The 23337-nt window shown below is 39.7% G+C and overlaps 1 long non-coding RNA gene across 1 annotated transcript in view; it reads left to right on the plus strand.

The window, feature by feature from the left end:
* LOC138763197 (uncharacterized) overlaps positions 1–23337 on the plus strand; it is a 120159-nt gene that overhangs the window by 48472 nt on the left and 48350 nt on the right. The window contains exons 2-4 of the long non-coding RNA XR_011357385.1: positions 1675–1819; positions 19314–19389; positions 19486–19589. This is a non-coding gene — a long non-coding RNA (uncharacterized lncRNA). The remainder of the gene's footprint in view (positions 1–1674; positions 1820–19313; positions 19390–19485; positions 19590–23337) is intronic.

The raw sequence follows: 23337 nt of genomic DNA on the forward strand, positions 1-23337 counted from the left end.
TGCGGGATTCAAACCCTGGTCTAGATTGCTTATGCTGTAAAGGCGTTGCGCTAACCGCTACCCCAACCATGCTGTATTTGAAGTACATATTCCCTTACAGTTCCCTTACATATTCCCTTACAGTATAATGATCTCTATTCTGCATGGTATACAAGGAAGTTATCTAAATTAGCCATGGAAAGTCATCATTTTTATTATTATACTCTATGTACATTTCCATTCTATATCTTATTCTTATTGATGGATCAATCTCTATTTTATCAGGCTATTATTTTAACATTAAAAGGTTTCTAATAGAGCAAACATCTTTACTTGTGGTCTGACTGAGTGTAGAAGCATACATATGAATTTGGAGCATGACGACATCACTTTTCCCCTCAGGCTTCCTGCATTGACCTGACTGCATTCTCCAGTAACCTCTCAATCTTTCTAACCTCTATCTCTGCCTGAAAAATGTTCAAAAATTCTGTTTCTATTGTCCTTGAAGAAGGCTTCCAAGGTACACATGAATTTCTGAGAAAAAAAACCAATTTATTTAATCTCTGCCTTAAGTGGATTGTCTCTGTTTCAATAAGGTGCAGGGTTATTATTAACAGATCTAAATTTGCTATTTAAAGCAGAGTTCTCTGCCGGATGGGAAGGTTGAAGAAGATAACATCAATTTAACATTTTGCAGAGGGCTGCTTCTCAAATAATTCCAGCAAGATCTCATGATAGCTACCAGTACTTATTTAGAAATATTTAAAAAAATCTTTTGGGAAGTGGTGTCTTCTGGCACTCTTCAAGGAGAGAAACATCTCAAATACTCTAAGCATATGGGGAAAATATTCCAATTCCCATTCCTCCAACGGCAAGCAACTCTGTGTGGCCAGGACTTGAATGCTCAACTCTTAAAACCATTGATTTTGTCAAACAAATTACTTTGCAGAAATTTCTGTGCAAAAAACACTGCAAACTATGCAAAGGTATATACTGCATGTGATATAAGCTGGAAAATATTCACTTGTTGGTCATTCTTAGATGAATATGAGGTTTTTTTAAATAGTTCTCTGAAAGGAGCACATTTAGGCTTCATGCCTGTTATTAATAAACATGATGATTCCTGGCAATGTGGGGCAAACAAGCAAAAGTCTGTGCTTTGTTTTGTTCAGAGTGCCAGCACCTAAATACTTGTTAAACTGGGTGTAATGCTGATTATCACAGCAAAGCACAACTCTGAATAACTTATTTCTGAACAGCACTAAATATTGAATTGGTCATACATGCATTCCATCACTCACAAAAACATCGACGATGATCACTTTAATAAATCAATAATTTTCAAAAATAATGTTCTTAGTTTACCAGGTATTAGCTCAAAAGGGAGGAAATTGCCACCATAACTTCATTGTGGTATGGAAATACTTCACAGTGTTTAAGATCAAATCCATTCTTTATCTGAGTTTCCTCGCCAGCTGACATTTTAGGCTGGAAGATTATTCTAATATACATTTATAGTAACTACTTCATAATGCAAATAAATTCATCTAAAATTATTAGCCATAGATCACAAAGATGAAAAGAATAGTGATCCCACCACTTGGGATAAAGAGAATAGATCTGAAATATTTTCACCCATGTGACCAATTAACCTACAAAACCTGTAATGGTAACTCTTATACCCCTTTTACACAGAGATCCCACTAAATTGGCGTGACAATGATCTGTGTTTAAAGTCGGGTCGGATCGGAGTGTTCACGTTGAACAGGTTCAGTGCGACCTTTTACATTGACCTCTGGCATCCCTGCAGCATTATGGCATTGGCGTTCCAGGAAGGCAGGTAAGCCTTTTTCACAAGAGGCAAGGCGAAACGCATCGGCTCTGGTATTACCTACCTTGGAGAGTAAATGTCAGGGTGAAAATGACTCCTCCCCTCATCCCTTAGGGCGGACTGAAGGAAATTTTGTGTGATATTACATTTTCAGTTTTATTACATGGCAATAAATAATTTTGAGTGTCTTTGGAATGTGTGAGGAAACCATAGCGCCCAGAGAAAACCCATGTAGTTATGTAAACTCATTGCAGACAACAGCAAATTCAAATCTGGATCACTAGTGTTGTAAGAGTGCGGCACTTACTGCTCTTCTAACCACGCTGCTCCAATTTTTGGTGCCAAAAGTCTTAATCATTCTGATTGTCCAAAATTTCATACATTAGAATAGTTAATCTGTATATTCACCTTGTTTGCTTGGAGTTTTGTTCTTTGGAGATTCATTGTCATGTTTGCCTCCAGTATGGCAATAATGTACTACTGATTCTGAACTCTTGAAATGTTTTATAGAGCAAAATGGAAAATTACAAAGGTTTTGTAGCCTGAAATGTCGTCTGTCTATTGCTTTCCTTGGAATTCACTGAGTTCCTCTTGCACTATATTGTATATTGCTTGCAGATGATTTATAGAACCATTCTCAGCTAGCTCAGTTAAAAGAAAAGGATACTGAACAGAGATTTTCCACATTGCTCAAAGGCTGATTGACAATGTTACTGAATTGGTTGGGGGATACTGAGGAAAAATAAAATAGAAATAGCATCTGTCCATTTTATAGGATAACATTTTCCTACAGTTGATATATTTTTGCTAATTACCTTTCTCCTTTCCATTTCCATCAGTATATTGAGGGACCCACTGTATTTTTCAAAATTCCTTCAGTTATGCAATAGCATTAACATATTATTACCTCAGGTTGTACTTTACCAGTTATGTACAAAAAAATCACAGCTGTCTGAAAGAGGCTATAATGCTTTATTTTTGTGTGACATATTTAAGAAGTTCATGTAAACCATGAAAATGATGCTCAGGCAGTGGTCAGTTGAATTGAGGTAAAATATTTTCAAAATAGTTGATGGATATTTTTTTGGTATATTTTCTCAATTGTTAATTCTTTTATGATAGGACTCTTGATTATGTGGTCTGCAGTCAAATGATGCCAGCTTCAAGATTAACAATGGGATGTACAGCATTTTACAATGGAAAGAGATAGTAGCTAAAATATACATAATATTTGATTCAACAATCTCTATCTATTAATGAGTGAGCTTTTGCAGTTGATATTTATCATAGTAGCTTTCGAAACCAGTTCACATTGTCCAACAAAAGCAAATCCAGAAAACAAAACTACATTGCGCTGCACGCTGAGCTGAAAGATAATACTGGGACCTTGCGGCTGACAGTCACAGAGGAGTCATTAATCTTTATTTGTCAATTCCTTCAGGCTAATATTTGCTGGAGCAAATGTTATAAATTGAGCAAAATGATGAAACCATATGCTGCTCTGAAGACAAAACTGTTGTATAATGGTTGGGCTGGAGGTGTTGGTGTGTGTAAGACATTTTCTGCTTGGATTAATTCACAATTATGTGTGCTAGACAAAATTTCCTGACTGATTTTCATTGGCTTTGTTGTGATTAACATCAGCCCTGAACGGTAATGCCTACAGAAAGTTTGACTGAGAAGCCTTGGTCACCATTGCTGTAAAGCATAATATAACATGCCTCAATCCATCTCAATAAAATTATTCCTAGAGAGACATCAACACTGTAAATGCTGGAATCTTCAGTGAACAAAGAGAAGCAGAAGGTTCTGCAAAACTCTAAGAGGCTAGTTGACCATCATCTACTTAAGGGCAATTAGGGATGGGTAATAAATGCCCAGATCCCAGTAAAGGACATCACAAGAAAATAAAGTGAAGTAAGTAATTAGATGAAGCCTGCAAACCACATCAAATTAATTTGGTTCGTCTACCAGACACATAAAACTACCTGTGTTCTGCCCCTGGACTCTGCATTGGGTCGAACAGTGGAGCAGAAGACCTCTGACCTTCAGGTCACTTCTGAATTTGCAGATGTGATGGTGAGAAATGAGTTGATCTTTGAAGGTGATGCTGTCAGGAATTCAGAAGAAAGACCTTCACCTTGATCCACTCTATTTTTTAATCAGAAAGCTAAGTGCACTATCTGACTGAAAGCAAAATAGAAATTGTTTCCAAGTGAGCAATAACACTATGTTAATACATACACAAATTTTTGGAGCAACTCAGTAGGTCTTGGGACATCCATAGGAAGTAAAGATAAATAACCAATGTTTCGGGCCCTTCAAGTTATGATCAAAAGGCAGACGGTTGCTTGAATAAAAAAGCTGGGGGAGAATGGAAGAAAGGACAAGAGGAAGAGCAAAGGACAACCAGAAGGTGATAATTGGACATGGATAGGAGGACAGGAGAGGAAAGGTGAGATTGATTGGTAGAGGGGGGGGTGGTTCAGTGAATACAGAGTTGGAGGAAACGAGACAGAGGGAAAAGGAATGAGAGAGAGAGAGAGCTAAAGGAAAGGACAAATAGGAAAGGGAAGAAATGGGGAGGGGCTATCAGAAACTGAAGAATTTAATGTTAATACCATCTAATTGGAGGGTGCCCAGACGGAAAATGAGGGGTTGTTCCACTTTGCAGGAGGTGCCAGTCTGGCAGTGCACGAGTCCATAGGTAAATATGTTGACATGGGAATAGGGCAGGGAATTTAAATGGGTAGCAATTGAGAGATTCCATAATTGCAGTGGACAGAGGTAAGGTGCTTCAGTTGTTTCACTCCAATGACGCTTTGTTACTCGGTAATGTATCATTCGTGGGGAGGTTGCACGCAGCCAGCCTAATACCCTTGTGCAAGCTATTGGGTTGGAACCCCAATTTCTACTGTATATATCTCTGCATCATTCCCCCTGCAGCCCATGCTGAAAATCGACACACTGCTTCAAGATTAAAACTCCCCAGGACCTTCACCCAGGAGCATCAGCTGTTCCAGTTGTGCATCATTTGGCTCAACACTGCAGAAGTCTTCAATTTTTAAAATGAATTTTCAACTCACCTATCCCCTTCTGGTGAACTCTCTTTTCCACAAGATGTGATGTAAAACTTGGTGCACCCTCTCACATCTTACCATGCTACTGTTTCATGGGTGTGAGCAACAAATGATGTGCTGGAAAGCCATGAAAGCAGAACAAGTTTCTCTCCCCAGATAACACCCCCTGAGCAAACACTGCAAATTCCCATTGGATGCTTAGTATTTGCACTGACACAGATTTTAAAATAAGCTTTTCATTATTTGGTTATCAATTGAACAGGTATTATTCATGGACGGTTGTGATCCATCACCGACTTAATAAAAACCAAATAACTATGAAGCTAATCCATCATCTATATTTACTCTTTGACAATATCTTGGAAGGTGGTTTCTGTGTTTATAAATAAATCAATTGATGGAAAAGAAAATGTCATTAAAATACCATCTTGGGATATGTTTCAGATCATACATTGAAAATCAGGTCAAAAATGGTCAAACTTTATGACAAGAAATCTTATCTTTGAGCTTTCTGGTTTGTGAAACCTTCAGCTCCTGACACTACAGTGAGGTGTTTTGATGTGTATGAGATGTGAGGGTCACCCTCAGAAGGACAATAAATGCTGTGATACAGGCAGATGCGCAAAGCTTGTCCTTTGAGACTTCTCTGTGAAAGGGCAAGTGTCAGAGTCCTGTGCTGGCAAGTTAGAATCAATATTCCAATCTACTGTCTAACAGCACTGAGTTCTTCCTTCACAGCTTGGCCACTTGGAAACAAGGATGCTTCCTGCATTGAATGCTGGTCATCCTTGCCTGTCAAGCACACTGGCTTATCTGCTGGAATCTCTGGGCTCAAAACAATCTGCTGGGGGAACTCAGTGGCTCAAGCAGCATCAATAGAGGATCAAAATAATTCTCGCCATTTTTGTTCTTGATGACAAAATGTCGATAATTCTTTTTCCCCCATGGATGCTGCTGACACTCTCCACCAGATTGTTCTGCAGCTTTTCACTCAAGGTTGAAAGATTGGGTCTGAACTTAGGTTACCATGGAAGGAAAATGGTTGGAGGTGTGTGAGGTCAATAGTGAGTAGTTATCAGAGGCCATTAATCTGTAGTTAGGCACTGGGAGAAAGGTCTTAATAGGGTGTCATGGTTAATGCTGCAGTTAGTGCAATGCTGTTACAGCACCAGCAATTGGGACAGGGGTTCGAATCCTGTGCTGACTGTAAGGAGTTTGTATGATCTCCATATGTCTGTGTGGGTTTTCTCTGGGGGGCTTTGGTTTCCTCCCACCATTCAGAACATACTGGGGGTTGAAGGTCAATTGGGTGTATTTGGGTGGCATGGGCTCATGGGGCAAAAAGGAATGTTACCGTGCTATATGTCTAATTTTTTTTTAAAAGATGATCAAGGCCAGATGGAGGAGGCTCTTCAATAAGAATAGAGCTGGGGTCAGAGGAATATCCACTAAGAGTTTGGACTTGGAATCAGAGTACGTCACTGAGAATGAGGCCCTGTTGAGCGTAACTAGAGAAAGTATTTACTGAGGGTCAGGGCTCAGGTCAGGGTGGGAAGGATGTTCACAGAGTCAAGAGGATGCCCAGCAAGAATCAAGGCCTTGGTTCAGGGATTATGATCAGATTAATGGCAGCTGGGGAGGTAGTGGGTGAGTGGTGGAACTCTGCAGCCCTGTTGAAAGGTGCAGGGACAGATTTGGACAGGGAGAATGTTGGTAGTGACTGAGAGCCTCAGGTGATTGGCAGGTCATGGTAGTGGAAGGGCACCAGGTGCTCAATGGTGTTCAGGTGGGTGATGAGAACCCTTGTAAGACAAGAGTGTCAAGGATGAAAATTTCATGTGGAAGGGTTATAGGGTCAGAAGTGAAATCAGAAATCCCTGCCCATGTGTGGGTGAAGGGTCAAGAAGTGTAAAAGATCATATCTTTAAAAGGGTCACAATTTTGGCCTGCTAAATTCCCTTACAGTTCTCCAAGAAAATCTTCTCTGGAGAAGTACACATCCCATAAAAGCCTCATTTCTTTCACAAGGATGACTGTCTCTGAGAGAGGTGGGAACTAGTAAAATCAGGGAAAAGTTGATGGGAAGATGATTATAATAAAATGGGATTCATGTAGGGTTAATGCAGATTGCTTGAAGAGCATTGCAGACTTGCTGACCTGTATAATTCCCCAGGACCTCAGACATTAACCTGGTGCTGAAGGAAAAGGAGTAACCAACCCTAGAGTCTGGCAGGGTGAGCGCTGCAGTCTCAGAACATCAGGAACAAGATGGGTAGGAGGAGGAGGAGCAATACTCCTGATTCAAAGCTTCTCATCTCCCCACATAGCAGAAGCAGGAGACTTTGAGTGAACAGATCGTAACTGATCTCTTCACAATGAGACGCTTCTCAGAAAAGAGCCCTGCTAAACCACAGTTATCATTGAAGACAGTATCATCTCCTCCACAGAAAAATCCTTCAAACCAACTTGGTGCATTGATAACCAGACATGAGAGCCCAGACAACACAAATATCTCAGGCTTATTTTGCAGGTCCAACTGAAATGGCACCTCAGTGCATTAATCCCTGATGCAATAGTTGAAACAGTGCACCACAACTGTTTATCCTGAGCTCGAATCAGGGAGGTGTACAGTACAGAAAATAAAGCCCTCTGGCCCACTGAGTGCACACAGACCATCAAACACATGCTTACACTAAACCGACATCAATTACACTTTCCATGCTCCCCACATTCTCATCAACACACTCCAGATTATAGAGAGGAAAGGTTTAGATGGATATGGGCTGAATATAGGCAAATGCGATGAGGTTGATCAGCATGGTCCATAGACTCTTTTCTGCACTGTAAAATTGTGATTATTCCACTCAGATTTCAGATTTATTGTTAAATACATGACATCATATACAATCTTGAGATTCATTTTTCTGTAGGCCAGGCAGAATTACCTACTTATAGGTAGTTAAAAAAAACTGTCAACAATGTAACATGTAAATAAATAAACAACTGACTGCAATATAGAGAGGAGAGGGAAAAAACAATAAAGTGAAAAACTAAGAGTCCTTAAATGAGTCCCTGATTGAGTTTGTTGTTGAGGAGTCTGATGGTGGAGGGTAGCAGCTGTTCCTGAACCTGGTGGTGTGAGTCTTGTGGCACCTATGCCTCTTTCCTGATTGTACCAGAGAGAACAGAGTGTGTGCTGGGTGGTGTGGATCCTTGATGATTGCTGCTGCTCTCTGAAGGCAGCATTTCCCATGGATGCTCTCATTTGGTGGGAGGGGTTTTGCCTGTGATGTTTTGGGCTGTATCCACTACTTTTTGCAGAACTTTGTGCTCAAGGGTATTGGTGTCCTTCATACCAGACCATGATGCAGCCGATCAGCACACTTTCACCACACATCTGTGGAAATTTGTCTGGGTATTCGATGACTTACCAAACAGACTGGAAGAATTTACAGTGGCTGATTAACCTACCAACCTGCATGTGAGATTAAAACGGATTACCTGGTGGAAACCCACATGGTCACAGGGAGAAGTGCAAAGTTCCTTTTTGAGCAATTGGAGCACTGAGGCAGCAGGTCTACTACCTTTGTCAATGTCTACACCATAATCTCTGGCCACAGGAAATGTACCCCCAAGTTGCTGGGGATTTTTCACTCCTGGAGGCCAAACTGGACTAACCTCTTTCCATGGTGACCTTGCTGGGCTTTTCCCCCCACAAAACACACAAAATTGCCCATCTGGCATTTATCTCACTGATGAGAATCTCCATGTCTTTTGCACTAAATCCCTCTCTTCCATTCAGCCTTTGCATCCTCCATGGCAGCCAAAGTGTGTGTTGTTGGTTGCCATGGGGAAGGTTCCTCTGAGGTCTGTCACCCTTCTATAATTCCTGCACGGCAAAATGTCAACAGCTGCATTCAACCATAGGTAGTCTCCATTTGGGAGAGCTTTTGGTGTAAATCACTCTAATGCCATTCCAAGTGTCAGCTCAAGATTTCTTTTTCGTATTGGCTTCCCACAGAAAAAAAAATGGATACAATTTAGTGTTTTGTAATTGCTTGAAATAATGAAACACTGCCATAAGGAAGTAATCGGTAAGCTTGATGATATGCTCAGTCATTAAAAGCTGGCTACACTGACATACTTATTTACTGCAACAATATTTTGAGCCTTTAATAGCAAATCTCATTGCCTTAGAAATAACGAGATAATTTTTTGTTTGGATGTCTGTAATTCTGGGAATAGTGACAAGAAAGAAAACATTTATTAGGTCTACATGTAGTTGTAGCCCTCTGCATAAAATTGACTTGATTGAGAGAATAGGTCTGAAAAGTGGATGGAGCAGTGAACCGACAACGGTTCAGCAGTCTTTTTTGTTTGTGTCCAATTTTTATTTTGTTGGTGAACAGATGGCACTTTTAAACATTAATATTCATGAGTCTACTCCATTATGCCTGTCCCGCCAAGATCCTAAGTTCGTTTCTATGCCTCTAAGGACATCAAATGAGCAATTGGATGCCCACTATCAATGGAGGCATTGGTGTAGGAATAAAAAGACAGATAAAAGAGACTGAACTCTCCCCCGGCCTTCCTTCACACAACACATGGCATAGCTCTGCATAGTTTTACACACTTTGAAAACAAAATGCATTTCCAAAGGATGGAAACTGAAGTTAATTAAATTGCACTGTATGTTTAATTGGGAGTTTAGTTTGGTGTTGATTTAATATACAAGACTAAAACAGCTGTGCTGACCAGATGGGAAAAAAGTATCTTGTAACCCTATATCCTGAAAAATATATTTGCTCATTTTATGCAACAACATGGGCGAATTTCTAGAGCTGTTTTTGAGTCAGATCTATTTACTTGCTTTCATGAGGAAGCAATTCAATCAAACAAAGTAGATTGATTATATCATTGTTAGTATATTGTCACTGCCCGGGGACATTATAACTAATTGCAATAGAAGTAAACAATAATGCATCTGGTTGTTGCTCATTTAACATATTGCAGAATCCATTAAAATAATCAGCCTTATAATAAACAATGCTATACTGACTGGTGATATATTTGTATGGAATCTTCCCCAAAGTCATTTTGGGAGGGCAGAAAAGAGTACTGTTGAAACACACCAAAATTATTCTAAAATTCTGCAGGCTGTATCTTTAAGAAGGTTAATCTCTGAGTGATCTAAAGTCAATTGAAATATCTGATAAGTGCATTATAATTATTGCATTTTATTACTTAAGTATCCTAGTAGCACGCCAAATAAATGAGAGTCGATAGTTTTGAATAGTATGGATTCTGTTTTTGATGGTCAAGTTCAAAACAGTACATTAATCCCAGGATACTCAAATGAATTAATTGCTATGTACTATTTGATAAAACACTGCAGTGTATGTATTAATCACACATTAACGGCAGGTCTGCATAGACTCAAACCAAAAACTGCTCAAGGGCTCACTCAACCCATTCTGAATTTAATGGCACATGGCCAATAATTTCCATTTGACTACATTTTTCCTTTAGTACACTTGGTCAATCCAGCAACAAAATGTATGACATTTTAGACATATTATATCTGGTGTAAAAAAGAGGTTCCATACTCATTTGTGCTGGTTTAAATGCACATTGTTTTCAAAGTGACATCTTCCCTCAACTCCCACTCCAATACTGAATTAATCACCAGGGTAAGATTCTATCTGCACTCATTTGCAAGACTTTAAACTCTTGAAGCTACCTTAATTCTTTTGAGGCCAGGGTCATTGCCTGGGACATTTTAAAGCCTTCCAATATTTTTATACATACTTACCCAGTTCCTGATTACCATGCACACATACAGTATAACTATTCCAGTCTTTTTAGATGACACCTTTATGGAATTAAAGGTTGAACAGACAATATAATCAAAATATAGGTCTAAAAGTAAGCAAGGTCAAGTTCATGGAAAGATTTAAGCATCCCTTTAATAAACTGTAAAGAATTTAAGTAGAAAGTTATCAAATTTGAGAGTTGAACCACAACAAATTCTTTACTCTCATCTGTAATATCAAATAAATGATGTGCTTGACTTGATGTAATGGCCTCATTCTTGCAGCATTGGAGCCAGAAATCACATTGAAATTGACCCTTTTTATTTAAATTTGAAATCCATAGGTGAACCAATATGAATGTATTTAAGGAGCACAGGCTGGCAGCTGATAGGTGAATGCAGGTGAGAAGGTGAAGGGATGGGATTGAATGGCTCGAGTGGACAATTGGTCATGTAATGAAAGGAAGTGTGTTATATAGTCAGGATAATGTGAACTATTTTGTAACTGCGTAAAAATACACCCTTCTCACTGTAGTAACTGTAGTGCACCACTGTAAGCCAGATGTACATGTATATGTGAGTATGTGAACAGTTTCCTGAGATGGTGGAAGGCATCAGTAAGTAAAATCTCTTTTGTTATTTCAATCTTGCATCTGAGTTATTTAAGAAGCATAACACAGAGACATAACATGGTTGAATCGTTTAAAAAGTTTCAGCAGAAGTGCAATTTAGCATTCAAAAGCTATTTTAAAAATGCAACAGTAGAGGAGAAAGTCAGTTATATATTTCTCTGGACAGGGGAGCGAGGCTTTGATTTATTTAATAGTTGGGAGTTTACAGAGATGGAGAAAATGATCCAGAGCAGATATTTGCAAGGTTTCCTTCTCACCTTGAACCCAGAATTAAGCATGATGAATTTCAAGGCTTAATGCAAGAGACTGATGAAACTGTTGATAACTTCCTCATTAGACTAAAATTTGTTGCTGCAAAATGAAGATTTAAGGATATAGAGGAAAAATTAGTTGATCAACTAATATGGGGAAATGTCCATCCCGAAGTGTAAAAGTCACTTATAGGGAAGAATAGCTTGAAGCTGGCAGAAGCTATAGATACAGCCAGAGCTTTCGAAGCCACAAGGACGCAAATGAAATCTCTTTTCTATGCAGACCCACCCACAGCAAAGAGAAGGAAGGGTTGATGGAATAAAGAACACAATCAGAAAAGTATAAACCCCCAAGGCCTGCAGGAAGTGCAGCAGACAATAACCCTTTGATGACTGAAACAAATGCCCTGCATACGGTTCTGAATGAAGGGCCTGTGGTAAAGCAAACCACTGGGCGAAGATGTGCAAGTCTGGTGTGAAGAAAGCAGTAATACCAGTGAAGAAAAAACGACAAGATGAAAATCCACCACATAAAAGGAAACATCAATGAGGACTCTGACACCCAGATACTGAACATAGAATCCATATACCCTCATGAGATGTCGGGTGAGATGAAAAAAGGAAGTGAGTTAAACAGAAGGATCCAAATACAGAGGACAGTCCAGATCAAGCCAACAACATTTAACCTAAAGATGAAGCTGGATACTGGATCACAAAGCAATCTCCTTCCTCTCAGACTCTGCCATCAGATATTCCCAGAGAACATAATAAAAGTATGTCCAAAAGATAGTGCATTGGAAACAGCAAATGTCACATTAACAGCCTATGGCAGACCCATGATCAAGCAGCTAGGGAGAGCGAAGATCAATAGAATAATCAATGGAAGATCAATGGAAGAATGGATAAAGGAAAGAACATCCTCTGTACATTCTATGTGGTAGACACAGAAAGACCAGCAATTCTAGATCTGGATAGTTGCCAGGACTTGCATTGATCTTTGTCAATAATAAGATCTAGATTAAGAAGATATCCAAAAGTACAGAAACACACAGCAAAAAGAGGAAATGATTTCCACTGAAGTACCACCAGGCCATGGCACACAGTAGGAACAGACTTGTTCATCGAGAATCAAGAGTGGTATTTAATAGTAGCCTGTTACTACTAAATTTCAATTTGTCAAAAGGGTGAGACCTGAGAGCATCAACTATCACCTCAGAAATGAGAGTGTTCCTTGCTGAACAAGGAACACCTGAGCAAGTAATATTTGACAATGGAACACAGTTCACGTCACAAGAATTCAGAAAGCTGGCTGCAGAGTATGGGTTTGTTGACACTACATCATCCCCATACTACCCAAAAGTCATGGGTTAATTGAAAGACAAGTGCACACTGTGAAACACACACTAGTTAAGTGTCGCGAAACAAAAGAAGACCCAGACCTAGCTCTTCTATTATTAAGAGCAACACCTTTAAGGCTGACATGAAGTCCTTGGAAGAACTTCTAAATGGCAGGACATATAAAAAAAAACTCTGCCAAGCAAAATTATACTCTCCAAAAGACCAGGAGGAAACCAGAAGAAGACTGGCTGACATGCAAGGAAAAGGATGCCAGACTTATAACAAATATGCACAAACATTGCCAGAACATTTCCGAGGGCAGCATGTGCATATTCAAGAGCTGATGTTGAAAACATGGACCCCAGCAAAGGTCATCAGAGAAGCTGAGACACCAAGATCATACATTGTGGAGACAGACTCTGGCAACCAGCTGAGGAGGAACAGAATTCACATCCGGCCAACACAAAATGTGATGATGCAGAAAGCTTTATTAGCAGCAATGCCTGCAACACCAATATCAAGTGAGGAATCAAGTGAAGAGACCACACCACAACTACCAAAACATCAACACAGCAGTTTTCAGGTGAAGCACAACAAGCTACATCACCTACATGTGTACCAGCAACACAGAGCCCAATGATTGTAGCCAAATCCACAAGATTCTGAAGCAACATATTGACGCCAGTGCAATATCAATAAGAACTATTTAAAAATAGTTGTGTAAATAAACTAGTGTACAAGTTCAGTTACTTAGATTGCACTGGAAAGAAAGTGATGGAACATTAAATTTTTCTTTATCATGGAAGGTGGGATGTTATATAGTCAAGATTATGTGAATTATTTTGTAACCGCGTAAGAATACAACCTTCTCACTGTAGTAACTGTAGTGCACCACTGTAAGGCATATGTACATGTATATGTGAGTGTGTGAACAGTTTCTTGAGATGGTGGAACGCATCAGTAAGTAAACTCTTTTCTGTTATATGAATCTTGTATCTCTAAGTTATTTAAGAAGCCTCCCAGGTAACTCCAGAGACATAGCAAAGTGGAGGGTGTTAGAGGAAGGAAGGTGGGGGTTATGGGCAGGTAGAACGGGTGGGGGAAGGGAAAGAGAAGGAAGAATGGGACCAGAGAGATTAGGGAAAGCATGGGAGGTGGGTGGGGAGGCATAAGAAGCAAGGAGGGAAGATATTAGAAAGTGGAGAAATTTATATTGATGCCATCTGATTGGAGACAGCCAAGACCAAATATAAGACACTGTTCCTCCAATTTTCATGTAGCCTCAACTTAGCAGTGCAATTTGCTGTGGATAGACATGTCAGTGGAACTAAGTGGCTTGCCACTAGGAGATCTTGGCTGTTGTGGCAGACGGAGTAAATGTGCCCAACCAATGTTCCCTCTAATGTTTAGTAGTTAGTGAGGGCAAAAATCTTGTTGTGCAACTTTTTTTTCCTGTGACAAAAGTATGTGCACACTGAATGCTTGTGCAAATGTAAACTTGCAATTGTTTCAAGATCATTTTAGCTCATTCCATCTCTCATGGCTGATAAAAATGTATTGGCACATTTTAATATAATACAAGTATGATTACACTCTACAAAGTAATGTATTTGGTTAAGATTTTATTAGATACTTTGAACTAGTTTGTTCAGTTTGTGCACACATTCATTTTCTTTGTGCGTTGGTTGCAAAACGTGTATGCACGTGCACATGCATACAGCTTAGAGGGAATAGTGCCCCCAAATCTGTATCCAGGAAAAATGTAAAAGAGACCCGAAGGACATTTTTTTCACATTTTTGGATACATGGAATGAACTACCAGAAGGTGGTAGAGGTGGAAACAATTGGAATGTTGAAGGGATGCTCAGACAGGTGCATGGACAGGAAAGGTTTAGAAGGATATGCACCAAATGGAGACAAATTGGAATAGTTTGGATAGACAACTTGGTTGGCAGGGCAAGTTAGGCTGAAAGGTCTGTGTGTGTGAAACACAAAAATTGCCAGCTACTATCTCAGGCCAAATCTGACTGGTCACACCCTCACCATTCTATTCAACCTAGAGCTCATTTTGTGACCATGTGCATTTTCCATCACAAAGAACATGAGCTTTAATGTTTGTAATGTCCATCCCCTATCTCAGCCAATTGCAGCTATTGTCCATCCATAAATATTTCATACCATCCAAGAAAGACTTTTGCCCTTCGCTTTCCATCACTTTACCCCACCTAAGTGTTGGTTGGCCTTGTTCGATCTGAAACCATGTCTCCACCTCAATCATCATTGATCTATGTTACTCCCTAATGTCTAAAGTCTAACAGCTTTGAATATATTGTTGATCCCTTTTTGCATTCTTGGTTCGCTACAGCTTTGAAATTCCACCCCCCCCACCCTTCCTCCAGACTGTAATTTAAACTAGTCATTTTCAATCTTTTCTGGTTAAGGCCTTTAGGACTCAGCTCAAAGTTTATGGGCCTCCTTCCCTGTGAAGCAGTCAAGTTTAGGTCATTTTGTCTGTACTTTTCACTTCCCAACTACATAAAAACAAAAATATTTTATGATTTCAGTCTGTGAGCTCCTTTAAATGTGCTGTGATCCCTAGGGGAGACCATGTGGTCCCAGTTGAGAATGGCTGACCTATAGTAAGCCCAAGCTTTCTAATGAAAGTAGCAACTTGTGTACTGCTTTCTTTCAACTGAATTGAACCATTTTGCCCAATGAACCATGATTTGCCAACCAAAACTGAATGTGTACCTGACCTCAAAGGGGATCCTGGGGTCAAGATAATTTATGATCATTTTTAGTTTCTCAGGAGGTTTAGTGGTAAAGTTGAATGAAAACAGATATTGGAATTATACTATGGTGTAATATGGTGCAATTGAACAACTGAAAAGTGGCAAAGCAGCAGATATGGATGGAATCCCCCCAGAGGTCTGGAAGGCTGGCGGCAAAACTCTGCATGTCAAACTGCATGAGTTTTTCAAGCTTTGTTGGGACCAAGGAAAACTGCCTCAGGACCTTCGTGATGCCATCATCATCACCCTGTACAAAAACAAAGGCGAGAAATCTGACTGCTCAAACTACAGGGGTATCATGCTGCTCTCCATTGCAGGCAAAATCTTCGCTAGGATTCTCCTAAATAGAATAATACCTAGTGTCGCCGAGAATATTCTCCCAGAATCACAGTGCGGCTTTCGCGCAAATAGAGGAACTACTGACATGGTCTTTGCCCTCAGACAGCTCCAAGAAAAGTGTAGAGAACAAAACAAAGGACTCTACATCACCTTTGTTGACCTCACCAAAGCCTTCGCCACCGTGAGCAGGAAAGGGCTTTGGCAAATACTAGAGCGCATCAGATGCCCCCCAAAGTTTCTCAACATGGTTATCCAATTGCACGAAAACCAACAAGGTCGGGTCAGATACAGCAATGAGCTCTCTGAACCCTTCTCCATTAACAATGGCGTGTAGCAAGGCTGTGTTCTCGCACCAACGCTCTTTTCAATCTTCTTCAGCATGATGCTGAACCAAGCCATGAAAGACCTCAACAATGAAGACGCTGTTTACATCCGGTACCACACGGATGGCAGTCTCTTCAATCTGAGGCGCCTGCAAGCTCACACCAAGACACAAGAGAAACTTGTCCATGAACTACTCTTCGCAGACGATGCCGCTTTAGTTGCCCATTCAGGCCAGCTCTTCAGCGCTTGACGTCCTGTTTTGCGGAAACTGCCAAAATGTTTGGCCTGGAAGTCAGCCTGAAGAAAACGGAGTTCCTCCATCAGCCAGCTCCCCACCTTGACTACCAGCCCCCCCACATCTCCATCGGGCACACAAAACTCAAAACGGTCAACCAGTTTACCTATCTCGGCTGCACCATTTCATCAGATGCAAGGATCGACAACGAGATAGACAACAGACTCGCCAAGGCAAATAGCGCCTTTGGAAGACTACACAAAAGAGTCTGGAAAAACAACCAACCAACTGAAAAACCTCACAAAGATAAGCGTATACAGAGCCGTTGTCATACCCACACTCCTGTTCGGCTCCGAATCATGGGTCCTCTACCGGCATCACCTACAGCTCCTAGAACGCTTCCACCAGCGTTGTCTCCGCTCCATCCTCAACATTCATTGGAGCGCCTTCATCCCTAACATCTAAGTACTCGAGATGACAGAGGCCGACAGCATCGAGTCCACGCTGTTGAAGATCCAGCTGCGCTGGGTGGGTCACGTCTCTAGAATGGAGGACCATCGCCTTCCCAAGATCGTGTTATATGGCGAGCTCGCCACTGGCCACCGTGACAGAGGTGCACCAAAGAAGAGGTACAAGGACTGCCTAAAGAAATCTCTTGGTGCCTGCCACATTGACCACCACCAGTGGGCTAATTTCGCCACAAATCGTACATCTTGGCGCCTCACAGTTCGGCGGGCAGCAACCTCCTTTGAAGAAGACCACAGAGCCCACCTCACTGACAAAAGACAAAGGAGGAAAAACCCAACACCCAACCCTAACCAACCAATTTTCCCCTGCAACCGCTGCAACCGTGTCTGCCTGTCCCGCATCGGACTTGTCAGCCACAAACGAGCCTGCAGCTGACGTGGACATTTTACCCCCTCCATAAAAAAAAATCTTCGTCCGCGAAGCCAAGCCAAAGAATATGAATGATAAACCATTTACTTTCCAAATACTCGTGTTGGCTGGAAAAAAAAAACATGTTTTAAAACTTATTCTTTTAAAAATATTTCATTGGTATTTAAAGTATAAGCAATTAGAAAAAAATTACAAATATGATCAAGTAACACCTTCCTGGACAACACAGCGCCAAGATTCCTGAACAAAACTGAGTCTTAAGATTATGATAGAAGTCCATAAATGAGTCCCATATCCTTTGGAATTCAATATTTGAATCCCTGATAATATAAAAAAAAATTCTAGATTTAATCAAGACATATCGTTTAGCCACTGAGCATGAGCAGGTGGGGTATTAGTTTTAAAATTTATTCAGTCATTTTTATTTTATATATTCTAAATCTTATACCATTAAAATGAAAATTTACTTAAAGATCTGCTTTGGACCAATGTGGGCATGCTGGAATTACTTTGAAATATCAAATGCATGAACAAATCCAGTGAAAAATATCATAAAAAGAAGGCAAAGAGAAAGGAATGAATTGAGGAATTTGAATCAATGGAATAGTTTCTCATTGTTTTCTTGGAGGTCTTGAGGTGCCTTCCGTACAAAGAACTGCATGTAGCGAGAAAGGTGTGACAGATAGCTGATGTTCAGTGAGAATAAACCAAGATCTACTTTGTTTGGCAGAGGTACACTGCTTTGGTCTTTGTACTGCATCACTCACTGTTGCCCTTCATTCTGTACAAAGAGATCACCTTGTACCATTTGTCAAAGTGATGCTTTGAGACTGGATGAACAAACAATCTGTTTGCACCACAGATTTGAATGAGGGAGTCTGTATTATACCAAAGCAAATAAAATGTCACAGGAGGAATAGGAAGCTGACATCAGTAATGAGGAAAGTGGGTAGACCAGGAAGCCTGCCCCGGTGCCTCCCAAAGGATCTTTCATGTCTGAATGAATGACCAAAACAGATAATGTTTTGGATAAAAATAAAATCCAGAAATGTCTCCATACATTGTAATCTATCTTTGGCTTGGCTTCGCGGACGAAGATTTATATGAATCTATATGAAATGGGTAAATGGGTAAATACATACAAGGTTTCTTCTTAGTTTGTGATTCTTTCTCCATCCTAGTTTAACAATGCTGCATCAAAATAGCATTCTAACACTTTTTAAAAGTCCCTTATAGACTGTAAACTTTTCAACTCAAGTCTTCTGAACAGTGTTCGAGGTTACCCTATGTGATGCTGTACAGTATCAGTCACAAGGTACATTGTGTTTCATTGGAGGCCAGTTTAAAATCACACTGAGGGCGCATAGAGTTACGGGCTGAGTATATGCATTGTATAGAGTAAAAAAATGTGGAGCACTTCAGCAAAGAATACATTTTAAGTCTTGACCATTTCAAATGGGGATTATTCTCTGAGTGAACAAGACCAGTTATATTTCACACTAATGAGGTGAAAATTTACACCAAAGGCTTTTTGCTATTGTTTACATCATTTGAGGGCATTTTACACAGGAGTATGTTTTCCCTTCTGCTGAGGAAGATAGGACATGAAGCAATATTGTTCTAGACTGAGATAAATCTATTTTTGACTGGACTGTATCACTTTGTTTCAGTGCTTTAAAATTGAACCTCGGCTTCCATCTGATTACTTAGCCTGGCTCAATTATGCTATTTAGTATCATTTGGTGGAAATCAAGGCCATGTTCTGACCAGCTTCTGTTTTCAATGATCTTTTGCTTGTTTTAGATCTGCTCTGTGTTGGCGCCACCCACAAAATGGGCCATGTCCCAAGTAAGAATTGAACTCTCTGGAAATATTTCAGGTTGGCATTAAGTATTGCAATGATCCTTTGATGTGCACAGATACATTTACATCTTTTAAGTCTGATGGTTATGTTTGTTTTGCTTTTGGTTTCCAGAACTCCTCATACTCATTACAAAGTGTTGAAGGAAGGAATGCAATTCCACCAACTCTCAAACTCATAGTCTTGATAAGAGGTCTTGGGAAGGGGCGTGAGGGAAGGTAGGTGGAGGAGGGGGGTAAAGGGAGAAAATTCCACTGTGTATATTTAATGAGAAACGTTGGTATATATTTTGGTTGATATGGTTTACAGTCGGAAAAATTAAAAAATTATAAATAAAAAAAAGAAAGCACGTCAAAAAAATATGAGGCCTCAACCCGAACCATTGACTATTTCTACCAATGGCCGCTGGCTGACCTGCAGAGTTCTTACAACAGCTCATAGTTTACCTTCCATCTCATATGTTCGAAGTACATGGTTCTTTGTTGGGACTTTGGGATTGGTGACTTCCCATCTGACACAGAATTTATGAAATGGTTTCTGAATATATCTGAAATCGTTTCTAATTTGTGACATAAAAGAACAATGGGCCATCATCACATTTCAATCTCAAAGAAGCTATTTATCGCAGTATATCTGAACAGAAAATCATGTTCAAGTGCATCCAATCAGATCATATGCATGTTGTCGATGGTAAACAGCCAGCCTACTGCAATGAATGAGTCAGTGCATTCCTGACATCCTCAGCTGCACATGGCACCGGGAAGGTCAGCAGGCATCAAATAATAATGCATTTCATTTTCAGCTTCAGCATTGGGTTAGTATCAAGTCAGTCAAGGTATCTTCATACCTATCAGTCATACGATAACTTGTATTAGGTTTTATGCAAGGGATTGGCTGACTTCTTCATTTCTAATATCACTGGTTTGCATAGGACCTAGATTCAAAAGGCAAACGCAAATGAGAGCTGTTTTCTCCTATTTGTAGAACATTTTTAAGGTTGTTAACTAATTTCTATTCATTAAATTTGTAATATCATTGAAATAATTTAAAAAAATCTGAACAGCTACTTAACTGTTTTTAAAATAAACTTCAAAACAACCAAAATGGGCACTGAAAAAAACGAGGTGTCAAGGTGTCAACAGTGTCTTTGAGAGCAGGTGAGTTGATAAAATTCGCTTGCATGGCTCCAAAAGCTGATGTGACCAGACCGGAAGTGCTGAGGGAGGGTGGAATAAGGAAAGGGGAAGAGGGGCGAAGTTTTAAGCAACTAATGATGCAAGTATGTGTGAGTGACCTGATCCTTTAGATTCCCTGGGCCAACATTTTTTTTATTTCCAGGCATTGAATCAAGGGAGACTGCCAGCACGTATTTACAAGACAATGGTTTTGTGCCGGTCTGAGATAAATAAGTGATTTGTTTTTTGTAAAAGATTTGTGAAATTTTCAGTGATACTGTTTTAAATATTATTTTTTCCAAAAAAAGATGATGTCCTCTTTTGCTCTTTTGCCTCCTTTGACTGGAACTTTGTTTCCATGTTCTAAATTTACAAACCAGCTGTGTGATAATAGGCTTTTCGATCTTTCCACTTGAACTGACACAGACAATTTTAAGCAATTATCTCTAACAAAGCACAAATGGCCAAAAAAATTAGCACATCATCTTTGGGAAATAGTGCAAATGGGTAAATGAAGAAAATACTATAAAAAGATTTCAGGCCTGTGCTTTGTGCGGAGGATGACCACCAATATCTACCGATTAAAATCAATGCTTTATTTCTGAAATGTGATTTCTGCTTAATACTTTGAAAGTAACACCAAGTATAATTTAACTAGCAGAAAACTTCATAAAAGAACATCACAAAACAAAATCTCTGAATCAGCATCCTTCTTATTTAAAATTATGGAATGTATTGATTAAAAAAATGATTGCTTTCCCAGCTGTTTCATCGTAACACCGATAATCTTCTGATAAGTAAAAGGATTTTTACTAACTTTAATAATCATTTCATTAAAAGAGAGCCTGACCTCCTCCATTATAATTCTGCAGCGTTACAATCACCAAGACCCCAACGTCAACATCCTGGGGGAAAATCAACATTAAACACACATTCCAATGAAATTGTAATATTTATCCTGTAGCTGCCAGGTCAATCCTTCTGTTCACCATTCTGAATAAACCCCCTTCCTCCAACCACACCACTCAATGCTAATGTTGGAATGTTGCTGCTGTGAGCAATATCTAAAGGCTACATGGCACCCAGCTTCAAACTCTGTGAACTTCACATTTCCTTCCAGGTTCAAGCACAAATCTTCCTTTTCATCACTGGGTCAGACTTCTGCATCTCTCCTCTTTTGCATCCAACCATCTTCACAAGACTATGCATCATCAATTATCAGACAACTGAGGACTGACAACAGCAACCACATCTTGGGAATGAGATTTTTTAAAAAATGCTCATGACAAGTTGTTACCAAGTTTGGGCTTCCAGCTAATAGAAACTTGTATTTGGTATGTCATCAAAGATTCTTGCAAATTTCCAGATGTGTACCATCGAGAGCATTCTGACTGTTTGTATCTCCTATTTGGTATGGTGGTGCCGATGCACAGAATAAGAAAAAAACTACAGAGAGTTGTGAACTCGGGCAGTGCCATCATGGACATTGAGCACATCTACAATAGGCAGTGTCTTAATAAAGCAACCTCTATCCTCGAGGGCCCTCACCACCCAGGACATGCCTTCTTCATTCTGCTACCAATGGGAAGGAGGTACAAAGAGCCTGGAGACTAACACAAGCGCTCAAGGACAGATTTCTGATGGACAATGAACCACAGACACTACCTTACTTTGTCTGATTTTTTTTGCACATATTTATTTATTTTTAAATGAAATTTTATGGCATTATTATGGCACTGTAATTCTACCGCAAAATAAGAAGTTTTGTGACATGTTCGTGACAATAAATTTTGATTCTGAATGCAGAAAAATAGTGATGGAATGGTCAAGTGGGAAGAAAAGTAGCAAATGGAATACAGTGTGAGGCTTCAAATTTATGGAAGGCAAACAAGGCAAAAGAAGAGATGGGAAATGATAGGTAAATGAGAAGAGCAAGGGAATAAAAGGAGTTTGGAACACAAGTCCGGAGGGAACAGGATGGAGAAGTAGAATAATCCTGGTGGCACACATACATGTCTTTGTTTGCCAAAAGCAAATATAAAAGTGGGAAGGTCATGCTAGAATTATATAAAATTAAGATTATGTCATGGTTTGGACTGGATTGGGAGGCAAGGTCAGGTTTGTCCTCAAGACAGGCAGGTGGTATTTGATGGGGTGGGTGACTCGGAATATAAAAAGATCCATTGCCTTTTTTTTTGCCACAATCTATTTCCTTCATGGTATTTACAACAGTACAATATGAAATACTTCATTGTCTTTGTTCACTGTACAAGAACATTGTTATATTTCTTTATAATATTTGCAGTTAGGCAACAATTGCTACTTCTCTCAAGCATTCCATGAACCATAGGTTTGAAGGGTCAATATGCAAGGCCCAGCCACTTAATATACAGTGGTGAGAAGGCCCCAAAAAATGACTTTGCCAGAGTATTTGATTAATTTTTTTTCATCCATGTAATCTCTTTCTAATGGCTCTGATCCCCATCCTCAACTACACCTCCCACCATCATCCAATCACATGCCCCTCTACCTGAAATGGTGATAGAAAATTCAACAATTCTATCTTTAAACTCCAACAATTTCAACCAAATCTTTGCCTCATCATTCCTCATTGCAACATACATCTTCCTTTGCCACATTATGTGTTCCAAGTTTGATTTTTGCCTTATAGTTATAGTTGAGAGATGAAAGTGCTACAGATTGATATGAAATTAAAATACAGGAAATCCGATAGCAGAGTTAGTGCTCTCGGCAGCACACATTGTAGCAGGAGAACAGAAACTCTTCAAAC

The sequence above is a fragment of the Narcine bancroftii genome, chromosome 5 (genome assembly GCF_036971445.1).
Source record: "Narcine bancroftii isolate sNarBan1 chromosome 5, sNarBan1.hap1, whole genome shotgun sequence".
In the NCBI taxonomy this organism is placed as follows: domain Eukaryota; kingdom Metazoa; phylum Chordata; class Chondrichthyes; order Torpediniformes; family Narcinidae; genus Narcine; species Narcine bancroftii.